General features: G+C 47.5%; 1 long non-coding RNA gene across 1 annotated transcript in view; it reads left to right on the top strand.

Annotated features, from left to right (window-relative positions):
* The first annotated feature begins 1,224 nt into the window (after positions 1–1,224).
* The window catches only part of LOC138249021 (uncharacterized), a 28,314-nt gene continuing 14,407 nt past the window's right edge, over positions 1,225–15,131 (top strand). Inside the window, exons 1-2 of the long non-coding RNA XR_011194684.1 lie at positions 1,225–1,371; positions 6,284–6,445. This is a non-coding gene — a long non-coding RNA (uncharacterized lncRNA). The remainder of the gene's footprint in view (positions 1,372–6,283; positions 6,446–15,131) is intronic.

Raw genomic sequence — 15,131 nt, 5'->3', positions numbered from 1 at the left:
CATTGACCCTCTGTGCTACTATATGACGAGTCAAAGCTGCCACTAGACAAAACTCAATCTCTCTCTAGCAGGAGCATTAATCGCAAGAGTTATCTTGACAGTTTTACTTCTGCCTGAAATCAGGAGGCACAAGGAACTCTGTAGTAGGTGGTGTAAAATTGTAAGTTCATTCTTAACACAGAGCCACCCCCTGAGGTCAGTGTTCCCCCTCCAGATCAGCACCAGTCGCACCCCTCTAAAGCCGGCCCTGGTTGAAGTTGTGATGCATAAGAGTAGGTGGTTATCTTCGCAGCCCTTTGTCCCCCTCACCTCCGGACGGGTGCTTTTTTTTGTTTGGTAGTGTAGATCTCTTCCCAGCCCATTCTAAGGGGCATTTTTACAAGCCCTTAGCGCCACCGTGCACCACCCTAGTGCAGTGTTGAGGAGGCCTTTCTCCCACGCCGTAGTTACTAAGTGGCACAATGCTTCAATTGCTCTGCTTTGTAACCCCTTCTGCCACATTATGCCTGTCCAGTCATGATATATGCAAGGGGGAGTTCCGACGAAGGAAGGCCTGAAAAAATGGTGTAGTGTAATTTACAACATTTGACTGCTCCATTTTTTCCATCATTTTTAATGCCTGCTCAGACCAGGTATTAAAATGATTTACCCAGTTTAATCAATGGGCCTCCTTGTGCTTTGTTGCACTAGCGTCAACATGTTTTGACACTGGTGCAGCAAAGTACCACAATAGCATCAACATTTTTGATGCTATTGTCCTACCGACCGCCATGGTGTACCGTATTGTAAATACGGCGCAACCATGGTGTCATTAGGTGGTGCAGGGGCGATGCAAGAAAATTGGTGCATCGGGACCGATGTGCCACTTTCTTGTAAATGTGCCCCCAAGTGTTTATCATGACTTGCATTTTCTGTAGGATGTCTTTAGGAGGATGTAGGAGCAGGCATTGTGGTATAGTTAGTAACCGGATCCGCTGCCATCTGGGGCACTGCCAGTCTTGTTTTTCCAGCTTAAATGGGCTGTGCCTCCTGCTAGGGGAAGTTTCCAATTCTGTGCTCGGGAGTTTCACTTCTGGGATGAGGGCGGCTCTTGTTGTACTCACTGATGCAACAAGGTCCTCAGCACATGTGCCTCCCTCTGGAGTTGGGGTGTTGGAGGAAGAGACCTCCCTGCTGGGAAGTGTCAGACTTGTGTAATCACCAGGGCAGTGCCACTGTCCTAGGGCTTCTCGGGTGTATCCCGGGAGAGCTTAAGACTCACACCAAGCACCCTCAGCAGAGCTGGCTGCACCACCATGAAGGCTGCAGGCTCCATCCTCATCCTCGCAGGGCTCACCCTCTGGGCCGGGGCAGGGTCAGCAACACCAGTGGGTAAGAATCGGCTGTTTGTCCTTGCAGGTAGTATTGTAGGACAGAGTAGGGAAATGTGCTTTTACTACATGATCACTGCTATTGGTATTATTGGTATTATTATAATAATTATTATCATTATTATTGCTGGATTATGAGCAGTTGTAGGAGCAGCGGTGCAAGTAGTGCATACCTGAGCACCTCTTGTGCATTTCAATATGTGGTACCCTTGTGCACATCTTCCTATACCTCACAGGGATTTAGGAGAAAGGCATCACCATGAGCTCCCCTTGAGCATTTCAATATGTGGTACCCTTGTGCACATCTTCCTCTACCTCACAGGGATTTAGGAGAAAGGCATCACCATGAGCTCCCCTTGAGCATTTCAATATGTGGTACCCTTGTGCACATCTTCCTATACCTCACAGGGATTTAGGAGAAATACATCACCCTGAGCTCCTCTTGTGCATTTATGCGCTTCACTTGTGCACATCTTCCTATACCTCACAGGGATTTAGGTTTAAGGCATCACCCTGAGCTCCCCTTGAGCATTTCAATATGTGGTACCCTTGTGCACATCTTCATATACCTCACAGGGAATTAGGAGAAAGGCATCACCCTGAGCTCCCCTTGAGCATTTCAATATGTGGTATCCTTGTGCACATCTTCCTATACCTCTCAGGGATTTAGGAGAAAGACATCACCCTGAGCTCCTCTTGTGCATTTATGCGCTTCACTTGTGCACATCTTCCTATACCTCACAGGGATTTAGGAGAAAGACATCACCCTGAGCTCCCCTTCAGCATTTCACTGTGCGCTTCACTTGTGCACATCATTCTATTCTTCATATGACACAAACCCGGTGATCACTTGCAGCTCCTCACAATGTGCTTCTTTGTTTTCTCTTCAGCTTCAGGTCCCTCACTGCATATCGTACTGCACCCCTCACTTCACATTACCCTGTGGCCCCTATGTCACAAGACCCTGCACCCCTTGTGTCACATCACAGTGCTCCCCTCACATCCCATCACACTGTGCCCCTCGCTTCACATTACACTGTCTCCTCATCTCACATCAAACCGTGCTCCTTGCATTACATCACACAGTGTCCCTCACATCACAGCACACTGTCCCCTCACCTAACATCACATCAAGCCCCTCACTTCCCATAGCACTGTGCTGCTACCGTCAAATTACACAGTCCCTCTCGCTTCACATCACATTGTGCCCCTCCCATCACATCATACTGAGCTTATTGTGTTACATAACACTGTCCCCTTGTCCCACATCTCATTGTGCGCCCTGCATCACTTCACATTGTCCCTTCATCTCACATCTCACTGTGCTCCTTGCACAACCTCAAACTGTCCCCTCACTTCACATCACAGTGAGGTTCTCGTGTCACATAGCACTTTTCCATTCATATTGCCTCTCGCTGTGCACCTCCCATCACACCACAAAGTCTCCCTCACATCATATCACACTGTGCCACTCAAATCACAAAATACTTTGCCTTCATGTTCACATCTCACTGTGCGCCTCAAATCACATCATATTGTGTTCCTCATTTCACATCTCACTGTGCCCCTTGCATCGCATCACAAAGTGCCCATTGTATCACAATACACTGTGGCCCTCATATCACTTCAAGCTCTGCCCCTCTCTTCACAGCACACTGTACCCCTCACTTCATCTCACCCCAGTCCCTTACTTCACATCACACTGTGCTCCTCATGTCATCTCACACTGTCCCATCATATTACATCACACTGTGCCCCTCACATCACATCTCATCTCACTATTCGCATCACATTGTACCCATCGCTTCACATCACAGTATGCCCCTCACATTGCATCACATTGTGCCCCTTGCATCACATCACACTGTCCCCCTCACGTCACATCACACTGTGCTCGTCATATCACATCACACTGTGACATTCACATCACATTACACTGTGCTACTCACATTACATCTCATTGTGCCCCTCGCGTCACATGGCACTGTCCCCCTCACATTACATCACACTGTGCCCCTCACATCACATCACACTGTGCTCCTCACATTACAACACGCTGTGTCACATCACACTGTGACACTCACATCGCACAGTGCTCCTCACATTACATCACACTGTGCCCCTCGCTTCACATTGCACTGTGCTCCTCACATTACAACACACTTTGCCCCTCGCGTCACATCACACTGTGACACTCACATCAGATCACACTGTGTCCCTCATATCACATCACCCTGTGACACTTACATCAAACCACACTGTGCTTCTCACATTAGATCACACTGTGCCCCTCTCGTCACATCACACTGTCCCCCTATATCACACCACACTGTGCCCTTCACATTATATCACGCTGTGCTCCTCACATTACATTACACTGTGCTTCTCGCTTTCCATCACACTGTTCCCTCCCCTTCGTATTTAGGCCTGGGCGACATTTCAATTATGCTGGCATAGTTAGCGTAGTTTTGTTAATTTAGCATAATGAAATTTATGGAAAAATACAGAGATTACACCATTATGCTGCATTGCGTAGAGAGATCCAATTCGGTGAGAAACTGTAATGCAAGGTGTACCGTAGGGTAATGTTTGACCACACGCGGCAGTGCTTTGCATGCAAACATCAGTTCCTTTAAACCGGGCTGTCAACTAACATTTTGGATAGATTTTTTATTGGAGTGGATTGTTCGAGTAATTTTTGAGTGTGAATCTCCAAATGCGAAATGAACGGCAGTGTTTTAAACGTGCATGCCAGTTCCTTCAAACGTGGGCAGATAACTAACATTTCAGGTAGATTTTTTACCTGAGCAGACCGCTTTAGTCAGTTTTGAGCAAAAAAACCCTTAGGCCCATATTTATAGGAAAATGACGGAGGGCAATGCGGCACCAAAAATTGGCAGCGCTGCGTGCAGTCATTTTCACAACGCAGGGATGCACTGTATTTAATTGAATACAGGGCACCCTTGTGTTGTCCCCTGCGCTGGTGCTAAATTGAGCTGCCTTGCGCCAACGCAGGCATCCTTGCACCATCGTGCAATGATATCTATAATCAGGGGTTCGATTGTTTATGTCTGGGAAACAACAGTTTTGAGTGGTGATTTGGCACTTTTGTGTGCGCTGCAGAATGCACAGAAGTGCCACAGCATCATTTTCAAATAATTGTTTCTGAGCAAGAAGGGACACCTTGTAAATATGGCACAGGGCATAACACCACCGGAGCTTCACGAAAAGTGATGCCCCAGTGTCACTAGGGACTCATAAATACGCCCCTTAATTTGAACAGAAGCAGCAGTGCATTGAACATGAGCGACCAGAATCAATGTGAAATTACATTTCAAGTTGAATTTTTTCCCAAACAGAGCATTTGAGCAATGTTTTGAGGGCAAGATGCATAATTATGTGAAATTTCATGTAATTTTGTGATAATTTTGAGTAATTATGCTACAGCAAACTATGGAAGCTTCGCACACCCCTGTTCACATCACATTGTGCCCCTCCATCACATCACACTATGCCCTTCACTTCACACAACACTTTTCCCCTCTTTACACATCACTCTTTTTTCCTGAATAAACATCACAAAGTGCCCCTCGCATCAGAGCCCCCTGTGCTGCATTAACCTTGATATAGGCTCTCGATGCAATGGGTTCCAGAGAGAAGCATGTGCGTTATCACGGGCACTCATCCTGTGGGAAGAGTAACCATGTCGAGGGGGTTCCATCACGGGGTCTCCTCTGCTTGCAAGGGAGATGGAGACTTGTGTTGTTCGTCTGCGTGTACCCCCATCTCTGGCAATGTTTTATTAGGTTCAGCTCTGTAGAGTAAGCATAAGCAGCCCTTCCTCCTCCTTCTGCATGGGTGAAGAAGAGATGTTTATGACTGCACTGAGGTAGAAAGAGAGGACTGGTGGCAGTGGATGCTGACACCACCACCCCTTCCCGTGGAAGTCCACAAAAGTATGACAGAAACCAGAGAGCCCTTCCACATCAGCAGCAAGTGTACAAGAGCTGCTGGAGCCAGTGGGTGGCATTTAAGGTGGACATGTGCACAAGAGCAATGCCTTTGCCAGTGGGTATTGTGTGATTGCAAATGCAGAACAAATGGTATTGTATGTAAATGTCCATGAGTGGAATTGCAGTGTCCTGTTCATGGAGTACAGTGCAATGTCAATTCAGCTGTCAGTTCGTGCATGTGACTGTTGGTGCGCGTGCAGTGTATGTTTGTTGATACACGTGCGTCTAAAGTGCAGAGAGTAGTGGTTGCAGATGGAGGTGCTGTTGTGAGTCTCAGCTTAGATTGTGTTGGGGTCCTCTTAACAAGCAGTGTGATACCACAGTGAACCAGTCTAAGGGAGGCTATTAAGGGGCTACGTGATGGTAGGTGGAAGGAGTCGGCCCAAGTGAACCAGCCCAAGGGAGGCCATTGCGGACCTCCGTAAAGGTGGGTAGAGTGTTTGAACCCCAGTGAACAAGGTCAAGGTATGTTATTGAGGGCCTCTATGAAGGTGGGTGTAGTGCTTGAACCCCAATGAACTAGCCCAAGGGAGGCCTTTGAGGTCCTTCAAGAGGGTGGGTGGAGTGTGTGAAACCCAGCGACTATGCCGTATTATGGAGCAGAAATGCTTTTTGCAGAAAGAGAAACAATGGTTGCTACTTTATTTTTTTAGATATCCATGTACTTAACCATTAAGATAGCTTTGTGTGCCTAATATCTCCACTGGAGCTCTGTGGTTAGAATGTGACTTGTGTAATGTTGATTCAGCTTTTCAGCCTTCCAAGGATGCTTAAAGAATGAGTCATATTATTTGTTTTAGTGTGTGGCATAAAGCACCACCTGAGACTCAATGATATATTGCTTTAGTGTTCGAGTCCACATGCAACCGATCTCACGGCCACTCTTGAATTTTGTAACAGGTCCCCGCTTTGACATATGTCCTCCTGATCTGCAATGCATGCCACAAGGTCCAATGCTTATGCCATCACTTTCTCATGAGTGTTTCTTCCGCAAGGACTGTTCACCGAACCAGATGTGTTGCCAAACCAACTGTGTGCGCAAGTGCACTAGCAAATGGCCAGGTAGGTCATTGTTGGACATCAATAAAATGTCATGGAAATTGGAGCATGACTGGTGAAGAACCTCCTGGCCTCACCTCTGTTGGCTATATGTACAGCAGGAGGGGCAGTACACTGGCTGAGGCCTTGTCCTTGGAACCTAGACTTCTGGGCCCCAATCTTAAGTCTACGAATTGACTTTAAAAAAAAAGCATTTTTATAAAAGGCGTGTTCATTCTGTGTCTCAGAATGTTAAGTACATGTAGTAAGATACAACTATAAATAATCTACTTGATGCTCATCTTTTCCAGCTGTCACCCAACTGTTCACTGGTGTAGGAAGCTCTGTTACTCCCTGATAGCTTTGAGCTATAATCATACCATTGTTAACAACATTTGTTCTCTGTTTAACTTCTTAGGTGAAAACAATGCATATCATGCAGTACCTGGATGGATGCATACCATGCAGTACCTGGATGGATGCATACCATGCAGTACCTGGATGGATGCATACCATGCAATACCTGGATGGAGGCATACCATGCAGTACCTGGATGGATGCATACCATGCAGTACCTGGATGGATGCATACCATGCAGTACCTGGATGGATGCATACCATGCAGTACCTGGATGGATGCATACCATGCAGTACCTGGATGGATGCATACCTTGCAGTACCTGGATGGAAGCATACCATGCAGTACCTGGATGGATGCATACCATGCAGTACCTGGATGGATGCATACCATGCAGTACCTGGATGGAAGCATACCATGCAGTACCTGGATGGATGCATACCATGCAGTACCTGGATGGATGCATTCCATGCAGTACCTGGATGGATGCATACCATGCAGTACCTGGATGGATGCATACCATGCAATACCTAAATGGATGCATACCATGCAGTACCTGGATGGATGCATACCATGCAATACCTGGATGGATGCATACCATGCAGTACCTGGATGGATGCCTACCATGCAGTACCTGGATGGATGGATGCATACCATGCAGTACCTGGATAGATGCATACCATGCAGTACCTGGATGGATGCATACCATGCAGTACCTGGATGGATGCATACCATGCAGTACCTGGATGGATGCATACCATGTAGTACCTGGATGGATGCATACCATGCAGTACCTGGATGGACACAGTACCTGGATGGATGCATACCATGCAGTACCTGGATAGATGCATACCATGCAATACCTGGATGGATGCATACCATGCAGTACCTGGATGGATGCATACCATGCAATATCTGGATGGATGCATACCATGCAGTAACTGGATGGATGCATACCATGCAGTACCTGGATGGATGCATACCATGCAATACCTGGATGGATGCATACCATGCAGTACCTGGATGGATGCATACCATGCAATACCTGGATGGATGCATACCATGCAATACCTGGATGGATGCATACCATGCAGTACCTGGATGGATGCATACCATGCAGTACCTGGATGGACACAGTACCTGGATGGATGCATACCATGCAATATCTGGATGGATGCATACCATGCAGTACCTGGATGGATGCATACCATGCAATACCTGGATGGATGCATACCATGCAGTACCTGGATGGATGCATACCATGCAGTACCTGGATGGACACAGTACCTGGATGGATGCATACCATGCAATATCTGGATGGATGCATACCATGCAGTACCTGGATGGATGCATACCATGCAGTACCTGGATGGATGCATACCATGCAATACCATGATGGATGCATACCATGCAATACCATGATGGATGCATACCATTCACTACCTTAGCTGAGGGGTTCAGTCCGGGTGGATCTTGAGCAGCAGTGGCTGTCTGGGGGACCATTGGCACAACAGCTTCTGGTGGGATCCCCAGGTCCCCTTACTAGGAAAGGGCACTCACACAAATGGGGGTACTACAAGGGGTCCACAATGTTCCTTTCTTCCACCTAAAATCACGGTCTGTTTTGTTCACGTTGATCATGAGACTGATACTACATGTCCAGTCCTGCAGCTACACCACACTGCTGAAAGGCTGGCGCACTGACATGTGCAACCCCATTGAGACTGAAGAAAATCTCAGAGTCAACTGTGTGACTGTGGAGGTGGAGCCCTTGGAGCCAGACAAGGCAAGGCTATGGTTGAAGTTCAACATGCACATTAAACTGACTGCAGGAAACATATGCATGAACAGGTACCCGATCTTTCCCCACAAATGTGTGAAAAATTCAGGAGACCTCTCGTTAAGGCCAGGAGACCTCTGGCTATGCAGTTGTGTAATGGCTTCTGGTATCCTTTTGCCTCAAGTCTCTAGTCTAGCTCTGCCTGGCACACAAAGCCTTGAACAGAGTAGGACCAGATTACCTCACAAGGAAATTTAGGTGGTACCTACCAAAAGAATGCTGAGATCCGCATTCAGTTTCGGTCCTAAGAATTATGAAAAACTTGTGGGGCAGTTGCAGCTTTGCCTACTGCATCTGCCAACTATGGAACAAATTGCCCCTATATCTTAAAAGTCAGCCCAATCTATCTAGTTTCCACAAACATTAGAAATCCTGATTGTTTTCTTTCCCATTTGAATTATCGCCACTATTGGGTTTGGTCTGTCTTAGGGTTTGGCAGCGCCAAGTCGCCCAAGGGTTTCGTGCACTTCATGAATTTCAAGATCAGATTACCTCCCCTTCAGCTATTTTCCTATATTCCCCCCTAGTTAGTGCTAAATTTGTAAACAAATTGGTGTCAGGGCCCTTGTCAGAAGGCTGCATAACCTTGCTCTACCTAGTGGCCCTGTCAGCTCTGCCAACAACAGAACCAACACAACTACTAACTAATACACTCCGACAAGGGTGACAATTTAGACTAGTCCAGGCCACCGAAGGTATAGGAATGGCTTAGGTGACAGGTATTAGTAATGTTTAATGTATGTTGAAGTATTTAATACCTGTTGTGCTCATCTGAAAGTTAGAAAGACAGCTCCACCATGTGGCAGACTGTCATACTTGCCAGTGTTGAGGTTGAATTGACGGTGCTGAGCAAACTAAGCACTGTGCCTAGTACTCTAGTTCTAGTTCTGATGCCTCAGCTCTTCCCTCTGGTCTTGTGTGCACCACAGCTCCCAGGGTCCGGGCCTCTATTCTAGTTTCTTCTCTGCGCGGGCATGAATGTATTGCAATGATGTGCCCCTTTGTGACCGCTTGTAAGCCTCCCATAGTGCAACCTCAGAGCATGAGAAGCCTAGGTTCTCCTGAAAGTATACCTCTGTCCAACCTTTCAGTTGTTTTATGATGTCTCTGTCCTGAAGTACCCATGTGTGAAGCCTCCATTTGGGTCTAATGCTAGTATTTTGTGTTTCTAATATGGTGCAGAGTGGGTGTGGTCAGATATACACCAGGACTGTGGGAGTTTAGACCACTGGAAACCTAGGAGTCATGATGTTCAGTGAGATGCACCGCTCAGGAGGGAGATCAGCTGGTAGCCCTCTCAAGGTTCCCTGGGCTAGTTTTACGATAAAGTGGTGCAAGTCTTCTTTCTGTGCTGTACTGCGCCACTTGGAAATGGCAGAAATGCACAGTACTCAAGGACACAGCGCATTCCTGTCCTTTCTTCCGGTGCTGGCGCACAACACGCTACCTAGTGCAAACGCAGGCACCATTGCAACGTGGTGCAAGGGTGACTGCGTTGCATGCAAGATTGTTTTTTTTGCAGGAAGCAGTACATTCCTGCACAAAAACAACCTTGAGAGGCAGAATGCAGCACACATGGAAAGAGGAATAAACAAGGCAAAAAAAGGATATTTCTCTAGGAGTTTTACACATCCTCAGGTTTACCAGGATTGGTAAATCGGGGGTTAGAAATTGAGTCTCCGGTTGGCAGTCAGTTTGCACTCTGTCCAAACAGGGACCTTCGCTCTAGTCAGGGCAAAGGAGATACACAATTAAGATGGCCAGCCAATTCAGGTGTAAGTTTCAGCTCCTCCCTCCATTCTAGCTTAGATGACCCATCAGGATATGCAGGCTACACCCCAGCTCCCTTTGTGTCACTGTCTACTGGATATTCACAAACAGCCAACCTGTCAGTCTGACCCAGACAGGGAACACACAAGCAGGCAGAGTCACAGAGTGGTCTAAGCAAGAACATGACCACTTTCCAAAGTGGTATTTTCAAACCGACAATCTAAACACCAACTTTACTAAAAGTAATTTTTTGAATTGCGAGTTCAGATACACCAACCCTTTATCTCTATCTGTTTCCAAAGGGAAACTGCACTTAAAAGATATTTAAAGGCAGCCCCGTGTTAACCTATAGGGGAGATAGCCCTTGCAACAGTGAAAAACAAATTTGTCAGTATTTCACAGTTAGGACATGTAAAAACACACCAGCCCATGTCCTACCTTTAACATACACTACACCCTGCCCATGGGGCTACCTAGGACCTACCTTAAAGGTGCCTTACATGTATAAAAAGGGAAGGTTTAGGCCTGGCAGACTCCTTGCCAGATGCCTGGTCTGCAGCCAGCTGCTGAAGACCCTTGAGAGTAGGGCGTGACTTCTATGCCTCACAGAATTCCTCCCTGGTGGTACCCCCCTTCCTGCTGCCAATGGGCCAGCTTAGACACCTGTTTCCCTGTAGGTTCCAGAGTATCCCCCTTAGGTTCAGCCTCCTCCTGGACCGTGGGAACTTCTTGGGTGGGTTTCCAGCAGCCCTTCCCCTTCCTCCTCTAGCAGGCACCTGGGCCACTCTTTCAGGCTCCAGGGCCTCCTGATCACCGTGATGAGCTGCCATTGACTGGCTGGTCACACATGCTCACCCAGGCAAACCCAACATCTCCAAGGGTGACCTGTGTTCCACCTCTCTCCAAAGGGAGTCCTCCACATCACTGCCTAGCAGACAATAAACAGGAATAGTTGGACTCTCAGCTACTCTCAAGGAGCCTGAGACGCCCCCACACTCAAAGGGAACCTGCGCCACTTTGCACAGGCGTTCAGAGTTGTTTACTGCAACTACTTGGTGAAGTGCATGAGGAACTACCTTCTCTTCAGACACCAGGTGACTCCTCACAGTAATCACAGGCTCCTGTGTCTCTCAGAGCCTCCACCCTCTGTCCATTGATGGTCACCCACTGCCCATACTTCTTAGTGTTCTCAGGGATGAGGGTCGTCTGGACCATCTCATTGTCCCCTAGTGAGACATGGGTTATCTCAGCAGGTTGCCACCCTTCTCCTGGAACTGACTCCTCCCCAACCGCTACACTGGTCAAACCTTATGACTGAGCACAAGTGGGTGCCTGTGTCCATATGGGACATTTGTAGTCCCACCTTAAGTGACCCACATGATCACATGCATAGGACTTGCAGGGACCTATCTCTGCTGGTTTCCTTGTAGAGACCCATGGTTTCTTTTCAACTGTAGGCTGGGAATCCTTACCCTGGGAACTAGGTTGGGGCCCTTTGGAGAACTCCCCTATTTACCTTCACCCCCCCAACACTTTTTCTGATGGCGACCCTGCCCACCCTTGGTGGAGTCTCACCCATACCTCTTTTGGACCAAGTGCTCCCAAGCAATTACATTGTACAGCCCCTCACAACTTGTCACCTTACTGACCTTCACCCAACCATCCAGAAACATGCAAAAATAGTCTACACACTCCAACTAAGTTTGGGATTCCTTCTTCTTATAGGACCAAAACTTTCCTTATACTGCTCAGGAGTCAGATTATATCTGGTGAATAGGGCGTCCTTCATGATGAAGTAGGAGAGCCCCTGAGGATCCCCTAAGGATGTCAGAGTGTCTCTCCCCTCTACCTAAAAGTGTTTCCACAGACCCGCCCCCCAATGTGCTTCAGGGACCCTGTTTATGACGAGCGCTGACTCATACCCCTTAAACCACAGATAGATGTCATCCTCCCTGTTGTAATCTTTTGCTAAGTCCTTTGAAATGTGTACCCTCCTTTCAGGCTGCACTGAGGTACTGCTGCCACCATCTCTGCTGGACTGGCTCCTTTGGTCCAGCTTCCTCAAACTTAACTCCTGAGCCAAAAGCATATTTTTCTCCTCTATGGCCAACCTTCTCTTTTCTATCTCCATTTTAAGTTTCTCTAATTCAAATGGGGGCACCCTCTCTGCTTGTCTGTCCTTCAACTCCTCAGGAGTCAGACCTCTGGAGGAAACATTAATGCCTGCCCCAGGGGACCCTCCATCCAGGCAGAACAGGGTTACGTAACACCACATTATGAATACTCTACACCTCCTCACCCTCATCCCCTTCCTTTGTGTGCCCCCCAGTGTCCTTGGCTGCCACCCAGGCCCTCAGTGCCTTTTGCAGCTCCTCCTTCCTAGAAGAGCTCTTTATTGGGCAGGCAAGTTCCTTGCAAAATTGCTTAAGTTGAGCCACTGTGTACTCCTCCAGTTTCTCCAACTCAAACACAGCTTGCAGCCACAGCTGGTGCATCCCCAGATTGAGACATGCTTGTGTGGTTCATTAAAAATGCAAGAGTTCCAAAAAGGCAGCGAGTTCTCAAGAGAAACCAAAACAAATGCAGCAGAAAAAAATCCAAAAAGAGAAAAAACAAAAAAAACAAGTAGTATGTGGTCATATAATGGTCTACACTGAAAACAGTAGTGTACACTTAATCACTGTAGGTCAAATACAAGTTCTATCCCACCACTGATCAACTATGTTAGAAATGGGGTCTCTGGTCGGCAGTCAGTTTGCACTCTGTCCAAGCAGGGTCCCTCAGTCTAGTCAGGGCAATGGATAGGGTGGGTAGGCGATGTATTGTTTTTCACTCCCGCAAGAGAGGAATGCGTCGTTTTCTGGACGGGCAATGTAGATCTGGGCATGTTCACGTTGTGACACCCTGCGAGGATACGTGCAAAATCCAGCCGCACGGTGATAAGGAACCACGCTATGTGGGACTTTCTCCAGTCGCGATGCAGGTGCTGCATCGATTTCCCAGCAGTGATGAAGGTGCTGCATCGATTTCTCAGCCATGATGCAGGCAGTGTGTCATTTTTACGGCCGCTTTTCAGGTAGTGCGTCAAATTTTTCCCTGCACGGCTCTTGTGTGTGGATTTGTGCCTTGATTCTACCAGCTTCACCTTTCAAGGGCCCAGGGACTGGAGTGGGCACCACTTGGCAGGGTTGGAGTCTCAGCAGAGAGTCCAGGTGCTAGCAGAGGAAGTCTTTGATGGCCCTGAGACTTCAAAACAGGAGACAAGCTCAGTCCAAGCCCTTGGAAACACTTCACAAGCAGGAATATACCACAAAGTCTAGTCTTTGTTCTCTTTCAGGCAGGAGCAGCAACTGGAGGCCAACCCAGCAAAGCACAGTCACAGGCAAAGAGGCAGTACTCCTCCTCCAGCTATTCAGAGCTTCTCCTTGGCAGAGGTTCCTCTTGATTCCAGAAGTGATCTGAAAGTCTGGGGATTTGTGTCCAATGCTTATCCTCATTTCTGCCTTTGAAATAGGCAAACTTCAAAGGAAAGTCTCTGTTGTTCACACGATGCTCCCTTGCCCAGGACTGGCCCCAGACACACATCAGGGGGTTGGAAACAGGATTGTGTGAGGGTAGGCACAGCCCATTCAGGTGTAAGTGTCAGCTCCTCCCTCCTCTCTTGCCCAGATAACCCATCTGGATATGAGGCTACACCCGGCTCCATTTGTGTCACTGTCTAGTGGAGAGTCACAAGCAGCCCAACTGTCAGTCTGACCCAGACAGGGAATACACAATCAGTCAGAGTGACAGAATGGTCTAAGCAAGAAAATGCCCACTTTATAAAATTGCCATTTTCAAACTGAAAATCTAAAAACCAACTTTAGCAAAAGTTGTATTTTTAAATTTTGAGTTTGGAGTCATCAAACCCCATATTTCAATGTGCTCCCAAAGGGAAATTGCACTTAAAAGTTATTTAAAGGCAGCCCGCATGTTAACCTATTACAGGCCTTGCAATAGTGAAAAACAAAGTTGCCAGTATTTCACTGTTAGGACAGGTAAAAACACACTAGCTCATTTCCTACTTTTAACATAGCCTGCACCCTGCCCACGGGGCTACCTAGGACCTACCTTAGAGGCGCTTTACATGTATAAAAAAGGAAGGTTTAGGCCTGACAAGTAGGTACACTTGCCAGTTCGAATTGGCAGTTTGAACCTGCACACATAGTCAATGCAGAGGCAGGTCTGAGCCACGTTTACAGGGCTACCCATGTGGATGGCACAACCAGTGCTGCAGGCCCACTAGTAGCATTTGATTTACAGGCCCTAGGCACCTCTAGTGCACTTTACTAGAGACATACTAGTAAATCAAATATGCCAATCGTGGAAAGGCCAATTACACATACAATACACAGGAGTACTTGCACTTTCACACTGGTCAGGAGTGGTAAAGTGCCCAGAGTACCAAAACCAGCAAAAACAAAGTTCAGCAAACAGTCAAAACATGGGAAGCAGAGGCAAAAAATACAGAGGAGACCACTCTAAGGATGCCAGGTCTAACACTGGGAATGAGTAAAAATCCATGAGAGTTGAGTGGGTACAACCACTGCAACCCCGCGGAACGCCCCCTTGGCGCAGCGTAAGGCATCACAGGACCTTGCGCTGCGTTGCTTACTCAATGTCTACGAGAGCTTTCAAAGTTGTGTGGCCTCACAGATATGGTTGCAAGGAGTGCGTTGCTGCTGCTTCACTAAATGTCACGCA

Source organism: Pleurodeles waltl, chromosome 8 (genome assembly GCF_031143425.1).
Source record: "Pleurodeles waltl isolate 20211129_DDA chromosome 8, aPleWal1.hap1.20221129, whole genome shotgun sequence".
Lineage (NCBI taxonomy): Eukaryota > Metazoa > Chordata > Amphibia > Caudata > Salamandridae > Pleurodeles > Pleurodeles waltl.
The sequence above is the reverse complement of the archived record's forward strand: the minus strand, read 5'-3'. Positions and strand labels throughout refer to the sequence as shown.